At 44.4% G+C, this 4,779-nt stretch overlaps 1 long non-coding RNA gene across 1 annotated transcript; it reads right to left on the bottom strand.

Moving 5' to 3' along the window:
* Positions 1 to 831: 831 nt before the first annotated feature.
* On the bottom strand, positions 832 to 3,885 carry LOC111544969. The gene is made up of 3 exons (XR_002732304.2): positions 2,538 to 3,885; positions 2,264 to 2,332; positions 832 to 1,153 (listed from the first exon to the last, which is right to left on the bottom strand). It is a non-coding gene; the product is annotated as an uncharacterized LOC111544969 (long non-coding RNA).
* Between the last annotated feature and the right edge of the window lie 894 nt (positions 3,886 to 4,779).

The following is a 4,779-nucleotide window of genomic DNA, read 5'->3' as shown; positions in this document are numbered from 1 at the left end:
TCTTACATCCACCTCCACCACCACCGCCACCACCCTGCCTAAGTCACCTCAGAGAACCTCTTTCTATCTCAGTATTGGGCCTACATTCTAATGCTTCAGCCCTTTTCCATAATGACCCCTCCAGATTGCCACACTCTAGAACCACTAGATAGAGGGCAGCATTACTGCTGTGTGGACTCTTCATCTCAAAGTGAGGGGCCGGCTCACATGACTGCAGGGTTCCTCTCTCTGGCCTTCTAAAACATTCTCCAGGTTGAGGCTGAAACTGCTCCACCAAAGCCCCATAACAGGAATGAACAGATTATCCTCCTCTTCTTGGTTCCCATGGCTAGAATCCTTAACTAATCCTCTCCCCACAAAGTAGGGCTGATTTCAGAAGCTGTTATTTCAGCTGCTCGCTCCACCATCTACTCTTGATTTGCTTGGTGAACACCTCCAGGGTGCTCAGAGCTGCCCTGTCACACTTCGCCCCACTCAGCTTCTGGCCCCCCACCATCAAACACATCTGCATCTGCACACCCCTCCCAAGCCCCAGTTCTGCCCACAGTCGATCCATCCATCTGCGCTCCAGGCCCCAGCCCCTTGGGAGCTTGTGCTATCGATTACTTGCACTTAGTTCAGAATCTTGAGCCTCTCCATGTCCATGGCTCTTTCATTTATTCAATGTAGTAATATGTTTAAACCTCTCCAGTCCTGGGGGAAAAAAAAAAAAAAAAAAAGTCCTACATTTAACCCTATCTCCCTCTCTAGCTTAAAGTAATCCGTAATCTTGTTTGCCATTTATTTACTCCATGTCCCAGGTTGAACAGTATTGACACACCCCCAGAAATTCATGTTCTTCCTAGGAATCTTAGAATGTGACTTTATTTGGAAATAGAGTTGTTGCAGATGTAATTAGTTAGGAGTGAAACTTTAATCTACTATGACTGGTGTCCTTAGAAGAAGAGGAGAGGGAATGCAGATGCACACACAGAGAGGAGGCCATTGGATAATGGGGGCAGAAACTGGGCTGATGTATGTACAAGCCAAGGAATGTCAGGGCTTGCAGGAATCCCCAGAAGCGAATGGAAAGATGGGTAACAGATTCTTCCTAACATCTTCAGAGAGAGCATGGTGCTGCCAACACCTTGTTTTGAACTTCTAGCCTCCAAAACTGTAAGAGAATAAATTTATGTGTATGTCTTTTTTTTTTTTTTTTTTTTTTTTTTTTTGAGACAGAGTCTCACTCTGTCACCCATGCTGGAGTGCAGTGGCACAGTCTCGGCTCACTGCAAGCTCCACTTCCTGGGTTCATGCCATTCTCCTGCCTCAGCCTCCCAAGTAGCTGGGACTACAGGCACCCGCCTCCACACCTGGCTAATTTTTTGTATTTTTTTAGTAGAGACGGGGTTTTACCATGTTAGCCAGGATGGTCTCGATCTCCTGACCTCGTGATCTGCCTGCCTCTCCTCCCACCCCCATGCTAATGATTCCCCAAGCCCTCTGGCCCAAGCGTCTCTCCTGAGAACTACTTTTGAGTTCCCCACTGCCTCCTGGACATTTCCACCGAAAACTTGTACAAGCACCTCAAAAACTACATGGCTAAAATGGAAGTCATGGTCTAGAAACCTCCTTCCCAAACAAACCTGCTTTTCCTCCTGTAACTGGCATGTCATGAGAGGCTTCATGTTCACACAGGGGCATAAGCCAGACACCTGTCATCATCTTGAGCTTCTCCTCTGCACCCTTCACCATAGTCACTGAGGCCAAAGGTCTCTGCCCATAAGGGTTCAGGGAATGCATCCTCTGCATCCCTGCTGCAGCTGCTTTAGCTCAACCTCTTACTACCTCTTGTGACTAATGGAGACATCCAGTACATCCGACTTTGATGCTGCTCTGGGAGCACTTTCTTACACCACCTTGTTTTAAGTCACTCCCCTGCTTCAAATGCTTCAGGGGTTCCTGGTCGCCTGCAGGATTATGTCCTTAGCATTCCTCCACTTGGGATAACAAGGCCTTATAGCATCTGGCTCTCAGGAGTTTAGAGTGAAGGGACTCTACATTCAGCTCCAGAACCTACCACATACTTGCTGTGTGGCCCTGGGCAACGTACTTACTCTCTCTGGGCCTCAGATTCCTCACTGAAAATGGGGATAATAGTAGTGCCTACCTCATAGGGCCGTTGTAATGATTAAATGAGCGAGTATGTTCAGAGTACCCGGAACTGTGTCCAACATGTGGTAAGTAGGCACTAAATATTAACTGCTGTTGCTATAAGTATTACCTTTCTCCACTCATTTCCATACTGCTTCCCATGTATGTTGTTTTCCAGCCAATCAGAACACTCTTCCATCTTGGAATTAAAAAAAAAAAAAAAAAATCCTATCTGTGTTCTCCTGGCTCTTCACCTTGACACACACTGTCTGGAATACCTTTCCCACCACCTCTCATCCCACGGCCCCTATGAACATACTTCGACTCATCTTCTCCACCCTAAGTTCCCTCCCCTGCCGTCAGACATACTCTTCACTGAGCCTTCGTAAGGCTCTTGTGCTCACCTCTAGTGGAGTACAGATCACACTGCGTTATAAAGGACCGTCTCCTGTATCTCTGTCCATCTCTCAGAGTTTGCCTTATTGATCTTTGTGATGTGAGCATGTGACACTCAGCTGGACAAAGAAAGCAGGCTCAATAAAGGCTTTAGAACTAAGTAAAGAATTGTATAAAGGCATAAAATAGAGAAGCGATACAAATATGTCCTAGGCTGCCTGGGATAGTCCTGGTGTAGGCCATGGTCCTGACATAATTACTAACAACACCTTCTTTCACTGTCAAAAGTATCTCCTTTGGACAATACATTATAAGGTCACTCTAGGTATTAGAGCTGTGATTCTCACCCTATCAGGCCCAATTTTCTCTTTGTTTAACAGCTATTTTAGAATATCCTATGCACTATCTTTAAATGGAATTGATAAGCAGTAGAAACTGCCAATAACAGAATTTCCAAAAAATCAATATAATGCCCTAAATAGAATGCTAAATGGAAAATGAAGGAGATTTTTTTAAAGTAGCTTAAACTAAAATTATATGTGCAGTATTTTGACATATAAATGCATAGGTGAGTGACTTATACTTCTGGCCAAGATGGAGTAACAGAGACCAAAATTACCTTCTGACCTAAAACAACAAAAATACTGGACGAAATATACGAAACTATGGCCCTCAAGCAACAAAGGGCATCAATCGCTGGAATCAAGCAACGAAGGGCAGTGATCCTCAAGAGATGAGAAACAAAGGAGGCTAGCCCCACAATTGACCTCCTCATTACCTTATAAAAGTTTCCAGGCCAGAGCACAGGAAGGAAGAATGCAGATGGAGCTCAGAGAGCTTCCTGAGTTGAGAAGACAGAACTGTAAGTCTGGGAAGGCCAACGTGGCTAGAATTCATAGGGCAGAATATTGAGGAGGAGAAGGCTGTACAGAGACAGAGTTCTGGAAATCTGAAGAGAATACTTATCCTCCTTGACTATTTAACAGAGTAGTGATCAGAGTATGCAGGTAAGAAACCTGCCTGAGAGGCCGAGCGCAGTGGCTCACACCTGTAATCCCAGCACTTTGGGAGGCTGAGGTGGGTGGATCACAAGGTCAGGAGATCGAGACCATCCTGGCCAACATGGTGAAACCCCATCTCTACTAAAAATACAAAAATTAGCCGGGCATGGTGACAGGCACCTGTAGTCCCAGCTATTTAGGAGGCTGAGGCAGGAGAATCGCTGGAACCCGGGAGGGGGAGGTTGCAGTCAGCCAAGATCGTTCACTCTAGCCTGGGCAACAGAGCAAGATTCCTCCTAAAAGAAAAGAAAAAAGAAAAACTGCCTGAGAAGAGAAAAAGAATTATTCATAAAGATTAAAGGGATTAGAGGATTCCAAACACTCACAGGGTGCCAGAAACAGTACCAGTTAACATCAGTCAGAATAGAAAATCTCATAATTCATGAAGATAGAGTACTTAGAAGGATTCTGCCTCAGTAGTGAGCAAAACAACCCTAGACCAAATACTATTCTTATCACTTATCAAAGCTTGCGGGCAAGGTCTGGAAGGCTCAAACTTTTCCAAGTAACTTAACTGTATGACAGAACAAAGCTCAGGAATATTTATAGAAATACAGAAACATGCAATAAGGTAAAATTGGTGATCTCTGTCATCTAATCAAAAATCATCATGGATGTGAAGAGGCAAAAAATATGACACATAATGAGGATAAAAATCAATGATAGAATTAGTAGATAGGATAATAAAATTAAAAGATAAGTAAGTACACTTGAAGCATTAATGTAACTGTATTTCATATGTTCCATAACCTAGAGTAAAGACTGGGCCTTTAAACTATGGAAGATATAGGGAAAAAAACAAATTGAATTTCTAGAAATGAACATTATGGTGTGTGAGATGAAACATACATTGGATGCAATTCACAGCAGATTAGAAATTGCAGAATAATGGCTGGGCGTGGTGGCTCACGCCTATAATCCCACCACTTTGGGAGGCTGAGGCAGTCAGATCACGAGGTCAGAAGATCGAGACCATCCTGGCTAACACAGTGAATCCCTGTCTCTACTAAAAATACAAAAAATTAGCCGGACATGGTGGCGGGCACCTATAGTCCCAGCTACTTGGGAGGCTGAGGCAGGAGAATGGTGTGAACCCGGGAGGCAGAGCTTGCAGTAAGCCGAGATCGCACCACTGCACTCCAGCCTGGGTGACAGAGCGAGACTCTATCTCCAAAAAAAAAAAAAAAAA

Source organism: Piliocolobus tephrosceles, chromosome 13, assembly GCF_002776525.5.
Source record: "Piliocolobus tephrosceles isolate RC106 chromosome 13, ASM277652v3, whole genome shotgun sequence".
In the NCBI taxonomy this organism is placed as follows: domain Eukaryota; kingdom Metazoa; phylum Chordata; class Mammalia; order Primates; family Cercopithecidae; genus Piliocolobus; species Piliocolobus tephrosceles.
This window is presented reverse-complemented; position numbering and strand designations above follow the sequence as displayed.